Raw genomic sequence first — 12,324 nt, forward strand, 5'->3', positions numbered from 1 at the left:
ACAGCCATCAGCCCCTCACCCAGGCTGGCCAGGAACCCCAGTGAGGACCCCCACCCTGAAGGGGGTGTGACCAGCCTGCAAACAGCCATCAGCCCCTCACCCAGGCTGGCCAGGCACCCCAGCGGGACCCCCACCCTGATCCAGGACACCCTTCAGGGCACACCAACTGGCCCCCCACCCGAGCACCAGGCCTCTATCCTATATAATAAAAGGGTAATATGCAAATTGACCCTAACAGCAGAACGACTGGGAATGACTGGTCACTATGACACACACTGACCTCCAGGGGGCAGATGCTCAATGCAGGAGCTGTCCCCTGGTGGTCAGTGCACTCCCACATGGGGAGCTCTGCTCAGCCATAAGCCAGGCTGATGGCTGCCAGCACAGCAGTGGTGGCGGGAGACTCTACCACCTCCTCAGCAGCACTAAGGATGTCCGACTGCAGCTTAGGTCTGCTCCCTGCTGGTAAGTGGACATCCCCCGAGGGCTGCCGGGCTGCCAGAGGGATGTCTGACTGCCAGCTTGGGCCTGATCCCCTAGGGAGTGGGCCTAAGCCAGCAGGTGGACATCCTCCAAGGGGTCCCAGACTGCAAGAGGGCATAGGCCAGGCTGAGGGATCCTCCCGAGTGCACAAATTTTTTTGCTCCGGGCCTCTAGTTTATTATAAAGACTCTTGTGGAGAAATGTTGGCTAAATGAAATCTGAAGACCATTGGCAGAGGTATATTGATACTACCATTGCTTTGGGTCACATCTTAACTTTTCAAATTTGGACCATTAATATGAATGTACCTGAACACCCCCTGGGACATGTGAGCCCTATTTTGTAGACCATAGCACTATTTTTTTAAGTGGACTGTAATGTTATTTCTAAGTGAATTTATAGCATTTTTAAAATACAAATTTTTAAAAATTGGTCATTATTTGATTTTATATAATTTATTATAGAACATAACACATTCATAGACTGATATAATGTGTTGTGGAGAGAAAAAACCTATTGACAAAGTAATACCAATAAAAAGTATTGGTTATGGTCCTACTAATATTTCAGTCAGGTCTATTCATATAGTATGTAGATGAAAGAACCCAAAAAAGTCCGTTTATGGGATTATTATAAAAGACACTTATTCATATCTAAAGTTCTAAAGGAAAGCAAGGAGAAACTGAGATTGACCAATTATCCTGTGAAGTTTGTCATTAGCCTCGGTAACTCAAGAGAGAATAAAAACTCTTCTCATAAGGAATATTTTTGCTTAAATAATTTGAACAATTTCATTACTATTTCAATTAGTAGTATCCATAAAATCATTTAAGTGAGAAATTTTTTAATTAGAGCTTCTAACTGAGGCATTCAAGAGAAAGATGAATTTCAAAGCAAAATGAAAATTGGCTTCATGACCAGTTTTTAAATGACTTTATATTTTGAAGTAGTTTAAGACTCACAAGAAATTGCAAAAATAGTTCAGAGGTTTCCCAGTACCATTCATGCAGCTATTTTGCATGTCAAAACTAGATTTGCATAACTTAGCCACTCGTCCATGTTGGGCATATAAAAGCATCAGGTTGCTGGAGAGCAAAATGAAGGATTTGTAAATGGTGACATATTTGGAACTCTGGGTGTGCTGTAGGTTCCCCTAATTTCTTATCTAGAAGTGACTGCACATCTATAACAGATGGGTATTTTCTATTATTTCCAAGAGGCCCAACTGTCTAAAAAAATTAGAGGGGGGAGAAAGCATTTAAGATAACCATACAGGGTTTTGGTTTGGTTTTGGTTGTTTATTTTTGTAAAGATTGTCAATTTTTACCATTCTCCAATTCAAAGAGAGTATTCAACAACAACAACAACAAATTTTTATTCCCAGGTGACCGAGATATAAGACAAAATTTCTCCTTAAATCTCTCACGAGTACATCTGGCCAGGCTCTTGATTGCATCTTTTATGTCTACTTTTAAAGCTCTCTCTTCCCAGTTTCATTTTATCAAAATTGTCATTGAAATTTACTTTAGGAAAGAAAAGAAACTGCAGTCATATTTTTTTGAACACAGACCAAATGCCTGCAGGTCTGCACCAGGAGAAATGATGCTTTTTCAGTGAGCTCTCCTTCATCCTCACCTCACATGGCCAGTCTACCTCCTACCAACTATGCATCATCCACGCCCTCCCCACTCAGCTGAACCTCTTCCTTTGCTTCACCTTTTCAGGTTTGGATTATATCTAGGACTTCAAAGTGTCCTTCAAATCTTAGACTTGATCCACTGACAATGGGGCATGTTCAATTCAAAATTCAATGCCTTCACCTCATTCTTTTAGGAGAAAATACTCACTTTTTTCTTATATTAATGTTGTTGATTTTGTTTTCAATTCATCTCTGTATTTTCCACTTTACCTCATAGAGCACCTTGAACATAAAAGGAATTCAATGAATGTCTACTGAATGGATGGATTCCTTCCATGAAGAAAGGAGCCAAGAGAATGACTAATGAAGGTAATTAGCCAGGTAATTAAAAAACATTTTTTTTCTAATATTTGGAAATTGCCAAGAGTTTTTGTTAATTATACAGATAATTACTTTAATATACCACATTGCTCTCGTTTATGTGTGGGACCCTTTTGTAAGGCTGTATTTACATACACTCACAGCCTTACAAGAAGTAGATAGCCCCAGTTGGATTAAAAAAAAAAAAAACCCTATTCATGGAAAATATATAAATGAATCTAAAAGATACTATTACCAGTATTATTTCTTGGACCAAGGAAAGGGAGTTTTTAGATAAGTGGGGTCAGTGGACTTATACTTTTTACTATACACGTTTCTACCTTGTTTTAATTTTTTTTATGTGTGAGTATTGCTTTTTAATATTAATTTTTAAGATTATATAAACTAAACAGGAAATTAAGCATAGGCACTGTGGTCTTGAGCTTTTGAGCTTGCATCCTTCATTGATTCATAGTAGGGGATATAAAATCAAATGCTCCAGGGCACAGGCAGGTCATGTAAATAAGCAAATTGTACTGCAGATGGATTATGAACAAAAAAAAAAGTGCATGCCCAGCTGACATGGCTCAGTGGTTGAGCGTCAACCTATGAACCAAAGGTCATAGTTTAATTCCTGGTCAGGACATATGCCCGAGTTGCAGGCTTGATCCTCAGTGTGGGGCGTACAGGAGGCAGCCAATCTAATCAATGATTCTCTTTCATTATTGATGTTTCTATCTCTCTCTCCCTCTCCCTTCTATGAAATTATATATAATTTTTTTAAGTGCATGTCCTGTCTAAATGGCCAGGTACTATCTCATTCTGGCCAACTGTGCAGGAATATAGGTCCTGTGCTTTCAGATCACCCAATTGCAAAAGCAGTTAAAAGTCTGGAGATTATGTAGTGAAATTTCTAGATTTTAAAAATGAAAGCAATTAATTTAAAAGCCAAACATGCCCATGGCTCAAATCCAACCTGAGCATCACCAGTGTTTAAACTCTGACTTAAGTAGCAGTCTAGAGTACTTTGCTTGTTGTTGTTTTTTAAACAATTGAAAATGTTTGAAGAAATTGATTCACCCCTTGCCTGTTTTTCTCCTATCTAAAATATCAGTCAATATTTCAGAACCTACAAAGGGCTTCAGGTATATCCATGATGACTAAGCAGTAGGACCCAGAAACTGTCAAGCCTCTACAAACTTGTAACCAGATTCCCAATCAGCACAGCTTTCTGGGGCCAGGCACAGAGAAGAAGATCTTGGGCATGATAGCAGTGTTTCCTGAGAAGGCTGTGAAGGCCAAGAATTAATGCAGTTAACAGAAAAGAATCAATTGGTGTCAGAGAGCAGTCTTCAAATCCTAGAGTTGTAACCAATCTATATATATAAAAGGCTAAGCAACTGGCTGATTGGCCAGTAGCTATGACACACACTGACCACCAGGGGGCAGATGCTCAACGCAGGAGCTGCCAAGCGATAGCAACTTTGCAGAGTGTCCTCTCGTACTCCGGGACCCCTTGGGGGATGTTGGAGAGCCAGTTTCGGCCCAATCTCTGCAGGCCAGGCTGAGGGGCCCCACCTACCGGAGGGACCCCGCTCACTCTGCAGATGCCCTTCAAGCCCCAGTGCTTCCCCAAGTGCAGCCGGTCGGGAGGGACCAGGGGAGGTTAGCTCCAGGGTGTGTCCAGCCTGTCTCGCCCAGTCCCACCCCGCTGGCTACCTTCTAATTAATTTACTTTCAATGTGCACGAATCTGTGCACTGGGCCTCTAATTAGATTATAAAGTCTAAAATAGTCACGAAGGCCAAATTTAGGATATGCCTAATGTGATGTTTGGATATGAGCAGGGGTCAAGACAAGTAAAAAACATTTGTTCATTCCAACATAAGAAATATACATAACATAATATATAAAAATATATACATAATATATAAAACATATTTTATGTTGAAATACACATATAAATGTAGAAATATACATACATACAGATATATAGGTAAGGAGATATATGGAGTCCCTCCCAACTTTAGGCCTAGCATTCAAGATTGAGCCATAAAGGAGTCAGAATAGCCCAATGGAGTCCTACTTTCCAGTTAAATCATTTGTAACACCATTCAATAAACACCACAAACATAGTGCAGTTACCTGGCAAATGAATTCTGTCAAACCACTTGCTTGATTAAGGTATCATGCCAAGTAGTACTTTCCCCTTACATGTAATAATATCTGCCATGCCACTACTCAGCATTCACCATTGAAAACTTAGCTGAAAAATAAGAAATAAATGAACATTAACCAACAAAAGTCCTCAAAGCATCCAAAATCACCCTCCCAAAGCCAGGCAGTAGGGATCACAAGGCTATTTACAGGGCACCTCTCCCTCCACACAGCACACGTTGATCTACCTGACATACAACACTAAGATGATGGGCTCTCTGGTTCTTCATTAAAGTGATTTGGAAGCAGCAAATAAAATGGTCCCTCATAGGCCCTTCATTAATTTATCAAGTGATAAATGTGAGTACAAACTGGAAACAAAACACAGCTAAAACTATCGGTCAGCTACCTGTCAAGGACAGAGAAGACATACACCCTGAAGAGTTGACACAGACTTAAAATAACATCTTGGTTTGAAGATGCAAGGGTAGGAATAAAGCTCCGGAGAGCATCACTCTGTATGCACAACAAAGCTCCCACTCATCCTGGTTGACAGGGGCCACTCCGAGCCAGGATGCTGAGTTCCATTGCTCTCAAGTGGTTGGGTGAACTTAGACAAGTAGCTTAACTTAACTTGGGTTTCCTCATCTAAAAGAATAAATCTATATGCCTCATAGAGTTGTGAGGAGTCAAAGAGTTAGCACTTATAAAGTAAATCTTAGAAGGGTTCCAGGCATATAAAAATACTCAGTAAGATTGTCTATGGATAAGGATACTGTTATCATCATGAAAAAGAGTAGATTATGCTCAGGCTAATCTAATAAGGCAGGAAGTAAATAACAAATGTAGGAAAGACCTTCTTCCAAAATTATTAAAACAAAGCATTTTGGTTTTGTGGAGTGCTAATTTGTTAGCTACCTAGAAATTCATGTGAAATACTTCATTGATGAGCATGTCAGCACAGCTCAACACAGTGTTCTGTGGAGCCAGAAGCAGATTGCCTTCCTTGAGTCTCAGCTCTGTCAGCTACTAGTATAAGTGTGTGGGGGTCCTCTCATCTGTAAAATTAACATAAAAGTACAGTTGGTATTGGAACTATATTATGATTTTTGTGGGCCCTATAAGCATTTGCCTTTATGGGCCCTTTCTTCCATAAATAATATTAAAAATTTGTCACACTGGTATAAAGACAAATACAATCCAGGATGAGTTCCTTATTATATAGTCGTTATTATTATATTAATTTTTTTCTCTTGACTTTAAAGAAATTAAAACTTGTTTTCCACAGGCACCATGCCTCCTGGATAAGTCAGCCCTGATTGTTATGAGCACTCAATTAATTAGTGTTCGTAAGGCACCTGGAACAGTGCCTGACACCACAGTAAGCACTATTGGGGCGTTAAGTAAACAAAAATGTTAGGTGTCAGACAAGCCAGATGTTCCTTCCTTCCAAGCTTGCTCCCTGCTTCCCCTGCCACCTGATAAGTAGCTTCTGTTTCAAAGTATAGTTAAAAACTTTTCTCTCTCTAAGCTGTAGTTAGCAGTAGTAACTCTGAGCCTATAAAGGCTCCAGAGGAATAAATTAAGAGCACAAATTGTGTTTAATTAAATTCCATCTTGTTAAAAAATAAGCAGAGGGCTGAGGATTGTTTGCGCCTCTTTCCAACTCAGCACAACTTCAGAGGCGCCAAGCAAGACGTGCTGGGAGGTTATGGCACCCCAAATGGGGAGAATTTGCTGCCTGGTTCCCACCTTGCTGAGCAGGAGCAATAGCCCGTATCAGTATCCCCATATAGATATCTGAAGACGCCAAACTTAAGAGAGAAAGTAAAAGTTTTTATTTCTCCCCTGTAGATTATAATACATTTTTAAAAAAAAAGAATGTTATAAGAAATGGCAGTCATTCTTTTCAATAGTTACATTCACATTAAATGCGTAACAGATAACTGAATTTTCATTATGGTAATTCTTTCCATCATATAGGAAGGCTAAAAGACAAACTCAGTGTCAGGTAAATGTGTAACTGCCTTTATTTCCCCCTCTCAAAGACTAACATGGGCTTAGAACATAGTCAACACTGCTCAGCGTCATTTTTGGCTCTCTGAGTCAGATGGACCCTCACCCATGTATAAACAAGATTGAAGCGCCAGCCACTATTTAAATTTGGATTTAGATTACCCTTGCCATGCATACATCTTGACTTCAACTTCCTTGTCTTCCTCTGCTCTCCCCTGCTTCAAACCTGTGTCTCATTGCCTAGCTCTGGCCTTTATATTTGCTCTTCACCCGTGGATTTGCTATTCACCCTTACTCCCTGCTGTGTTCAAGCATCAGGCCAGCTCACACCTTGCACAGTCATTAGCTATCTCTCTCACCAGTGTTGGCTACATGAGTGGGACCCAGCGCCAAAGTGCAAATGTGGAAAAAGCCGAAGAAAATGCTTTCTTTCTTCTTTTTTTTTCCAATTTATCTTTATTGTTGAAAAATTATGGATGTCCCCTTTGTTTGTGTTATGTGTGTCTCCCCCCACCCCCATTGACCTCTTCCAACATGTACTCACCCCTTCCGGGCCTTCACCACTCTATTGTCTGTGTCCCTGGGTTATGCATATCTATATATATAAAAGCCTGAGCAACCGTCCGACCATTCGACTGTCCAACTGGTAGCTATGACCCACACTGACCACCAGGGGACAAATGCTCAACACAGGAGCTGCCAAGCTGTGGTGATTTGGTAGCTGTGGTTCTTGGGTGACACACCTGGAACCAGAGAGGAGGGAGCCCGATTCCAGGGTGCATCACCCGAGAACTGCCCTCTCGCAATCCGGGATCCCTTGGGGGATGTTGGGGAGCAGGTTTTGGCCCAATCCCTGCAGGCTAGGCTGAGGGACCCCACCAGTGCACGAATTCATGCATCGGGCCTCTAGTATGCATATAAGTTCCCTGGTTAATCACTCCCTTCTCCCTCCCCACCCCCGCTCTTCCTCTGAAATTCGTCAGTCTGTTCCATGCTTCTATGTCTCTGGTTCTATTTTGTTCATCAGTTTATTTTGTTCATTAGATTCCACATATGAATGAGATCATGTGATACTTATCTTTTTCTGACTATCTCTCTTGACTTGTCATGGTGTTTCATATTTGCTATTTGGTGTTGCTTGAGGATAATTGAGGGACCAGTGAGACTCAGTCTCACAACTCAACAGGAGACACATATGCAGCATGAGCATACCTGGCTCCAGCCCTTCCTTCCATACCCAGGCCCACCAGGGGCCCAGGGCACTGGTGGTTGCTGGGGAGCACTGGGGAGCTGGGGGCTGAGAAGCAGGAAGCAGGAGCTGGTGAAAAGCGAGACTGCTTCTGAGTTGAGGCCTCAAGTCCCTGGTTTATGCTCCACTGTCCCATCTGACTTCACTTATTAAACACAAATTCAAAAATAAAATTATTAAACATTTCAAAATGTCAATCACAGAACATTCAACTTCAAGCATGGGATTTTTCTGAGCTGAGGGCCCTGTGCAACTGCATTGCATATATGCGCATGAAGCATGAGCCCTGCCTCCCACCGTGGAGTTCTTACTCCACGCCCAGGACCTCATAGTCTAATCCCCACAGGGCCTCTCAGCCAGTGCCCTGGTTTTCTGTGAGGGAATCGGTCCAGACACAAACAATGTCAACTCATGACCAGAATTCCAAAATTCAGTCAAGTCATTCCTGTGCCTCTTGCTTTTACTCTATGTGTCTGGCTTCCCTGGTTCCACGTACTCAATGTGAACGAGCACCTCAACACAAGAAATGATGAGCTGCACTTTTCTCATGCTGGTCTCTGCTTCCCTTTCCAGAAGCATTTCCAAGCCTGAGCTCCTAAGAGGTGTGTTGGACCAGATCCCAGTGCATGCATAAAACTAACAGGACACCCTTCATCCAAGACCCTTTTCTTTTGTCCCTCCTTACCTTTCTCAAGCTCCATCCCCTTACTCATATTTCAATTGAGACTGTGTTGAGTATAGGGAGTCACTGTTTATTATTAAAAGAGGCATTCTGACCCAGCCATGACAAGATAGAGAATCAAACAAATCCCACTGTAACGCTCTCAAAGTGATCGGAGAGCGTGTATGGATTTTATAGGCACCAGCCATGTGCTTCTGGCTGCCAGCACCCAGATTAAATTTCTCTGCTACCAGTAAATATCGGAGAGATCTTGTGCCAGTTCTCTGGAGAAATTAAAACAAGATGTACTCAGAGCAGATATACCATATTTATTTCAGATGAATTGATAGTTGCTTTATCTCAAGCATTTTAAAAAACCTATTAGGCTCATAAGAGCTGGAGTTTAAATATGAACAGTATGGTTGTCCATAGCTAATGCAGTCCCTGCCTTATCCTTTTATCAGTCATATCATATGCTATTGTACCACTTGTCACTTCATACCATAGTATTAAAGTGAAAAAGACCTTAAAATCATCTTACCTACTCATTTCATTGTACAGATGCGGAAACAGACCCAGAGATGTTAAGCCCAGGGTCACACACAGTGGACTAGGTAGTGTTGAGAGCAGAGTTGGAACTGGCTTCTGACATCATGCCTGCCGTGCCCTGATTCTACAGCACAATGACACAAAGAAATCCGAAGAAATATAGGAAATGTCATTTGGATGTTTATATAAATTTTTTTTTTAAACCTACAAACTGGAGAACTCATTTAAACGTGGAAACACAAAAACATCATTGTTCTTACTTTATTAAAAAGCACTTGCACATTTACATATATGCATACTTACAAATTAATAATTCTTAGTATTTGAGCTTATCCAGAATCTTGCTTGTTTGTTCCTTTCCAGGATCCCACGTAATACTTTTATGGGGCCAGTGAATGCCCGGTGTAACTTTTTTTTTTTTTTTAATTTTTATTTCTTAAAGTATTACAAAGAGTATTACATATGTCTCCTTCCCCCCCCCTTGACATCCCCTCGGCCTCCCCTACCCCCCAGTGTTTTGTGTCCATTGGTTATTCTTATATGCATGCATATAAGTCCTTCGGTTGTTCTCTTAACCCCCCCCCCACAAACCCTCCCCAGGCTTCCCACTGTAGTTTGACAGTCTGTTCAATGCTGCTCTGCCTCTGCATCTACCCCTGTTCATCAATCTATACTGGTCCCCATTATCCATTTCAACCTCACCAGCGCCGTCCCAACCTCACTGGGGCAGTTTCGACCTCACTGGGGCCATTTCGGCCTCACCGGGGCCATCTCGACCTCACCGGGGCCGTTTCAATCTCACCGGGGCCATCCCAACCTCACCGGGGCCATCCCGACCTCACCAGGGCCGTCCCAACTTCACCGGGGCCGTTTCAACCTCACCAGGGCTGTCCCAACCTCACTGGGGCCGTTCCGACCTCACTGGGGCCGTCCCGACATCATCGAGTCCGTCCCGACCTCACCGATGCCGTCTCAACCTCACTGGGGCCATTCTGACATCACCGAGGCCATTTTGGCCTCACCAGGGATGTCCTAACTTCACCGGGGCCGTTGCGGCCTCACCGGGGCCGTCCCAACCTCACCAGGCCATCCCGACCTCACTGGGGCCGTTTCGACCTCCGGTGTAACTTTTGATAACCATGTACTAAAATTACTTTCAGTAAGAATGACTTTAGCAGAAATGACCAAAATAATTTAATTCACATCAACTATGTTGTATTAAATGTTAAAGAAGGGGTTGGGTAATGGCCATAGTGATGGGCGATGCTGACTTAGACATAGCCTGGGGTGCAGGCACAGTAGGCTGCCTCATCCTGACCCAGTTGCTATGCCCAAGAGAAAGAGGTGACTCCTGTTCCAGGCCCACAATACCTGCTCGGGCTGAACCACCAAGGAGAATGATGCCAATTGGGATGCAGCTGTGATGAAGTCTGGAGAGGTCTGGAATGCCATCGCCCATGATGTTCAGCAGGAAGAAATTCCTCTGTGGCTTATAAGCCTCCCAGTTTCCAGTAGAGGAAGCTCTTCCTGGTCTGAGGAGCCTCTGACAGCAGAGAGGTCCTGGAGGAGGGTATCCATGAGAGGACTGTTTGCAGGAAAAAAAAAAAAGAAAGAAAAGAAAAGCAAGAAGCACAAAGAACACCCAGATAGGGCTAAAGATTCAGAATACACTGTGGTGTTTGGCTAAGCTGGCCTCCTTCATTTGCCTCAGGACATAGTGAATGCCCCCCACCCCCACCCCCATGTGAAGGGTGCCTGCCTGACCTGTCATTGACATGGATGCCTTTTGGACCAGTTTGTATTGGAGATAGCACACACCTGATGCCGGTCTATCTTACTATGTTTCCCATCACCCAGAAGCAGCTGGCCCAATAGAATAATAGAATGGCCCATTGAAAACTGGGTGACCGTGCCCAAAAAGACAGTATCCTAAAAGCATGGAGTTCTGCCTTACAGCATATGCTATATCCTGTACATCAGTAACCAGTGTTTGGTGCTCTTTCATCCATAGTCAGCATGCTGAGTCCAGGCATCAATGGGTAGATGAGGAAATGGCTCCTCTCACGATTACATCTAATAACCCTCTTCAAATTGTTGCCTCCCGCCCCTGCAATAGTGATCTGTACTGGTTTTGAGGGAAGAATAATTCATTTTGGGTACACACCAATGTTTTTATTGAAATAGCCACCTGGTCATTTGGGGGTCTTCATGTCCCTCAACCAACAGGTAAAGAAGAAGATTGCTCTATAGGCTGGGATGATTTATTCTGATCACCAAGAACCAATTGTATTGCTATTAAAAAAGGAAGATAGGATCACAGAACTCGGGGGATTTTCTGGGGCACTTCCATGGCCAATAACAAAAGTTAATGGAAAACTTCAGCAACCAAAAAGTGCAGAACCACTGAGGATTCAGACATTTCTGAATTCATTCTAACATTCATTCAGGAATGAATATTTGGGCTACCTCACCATGTAAAGAACTAGCTCAGGTTCTGACTGAGAGCATAGAAAACTTGGAATAAGACAGTTACAGAATGTGTGTCTGGGTATGTATGTTTAAAGCAGGGTAAAATTTTCTGAAAAGACCAGATAATAAATATTTTAGGCTTTGCAGGCCATATGAGCTCTGTTGCAAGTACTTACCTCTGCCATTGTAGCCTGAAAACAGCCATAGATATTATGTAAATTAATGGGTGTGGCTGTGTTTTAATAAACTTTTATTTTAAAATTTGGATTTGACTCCATGGGTTGGAGTTTTTTGACCCCTAATTTACACTAATTTTGTGTTTCTTCTTCTTGCCCTCACTATTTTACATAAGATAATGTAGTCTTTCAGTAATAGAATGTTGTGATGGGATTTTAAACCTGAGAGCAACTAAGATAACTGGAAGCTGAATGATACGACTGTCTTCCAGAGGTAGATACAGTGACCGCTGAGGGCTGCTGGGACATTGAGATACAGTGAGATGAAGAACATCTTCATTTGTGTAAAGGAAGTTGCACTTTGTCAGGCAGTAGCCTGAAGTTGTTTTCCGTGTGTGGAAGTCCATGGGGAAGCAAGGTGTCTGTGGATGCTGAGTAACCAAATGAGTGGACAGTTAAGTAATTGTTTCCCAGCATCAAACACACCGTTTCACACTGCTCTGTGATTCTGAGGCTGGGAAACTGCAAACCTCAGGTCTCCTTTATCAACTGGATCCCTGTTAGGC

The 12,324-nt window shown here is 42.5% G+C and overlaps 1 pseudogene; it reads left to right on the forward strand.

Moving 5' to 3' along the window:
• Window positions 1-2,021: 2,021 nt before the first annotated feature.
• LOC118656948 overlaps window positions 2,022-12,324 on the forward strand; it is a 103,122-nt pseudogene continuing 92,819 nt past the window's right edge.

This window comes from Myotis myotis, unplaced genomic scaffold (genome assembly GCF_014108235.1).
Source record: "Myotis myotis isolate mMyoMyo1 unplaced genomic scaffold, mMyoMyo1.p scaffold_m19_p_5, whole genome shotgun sequence".
Classification (NCBI taxonomy): Eukaryota; Metazoa; Chordata; class Mammalia; order Chiroptera; family Vespertilionidae; genus Myotis; species Myotis myotis.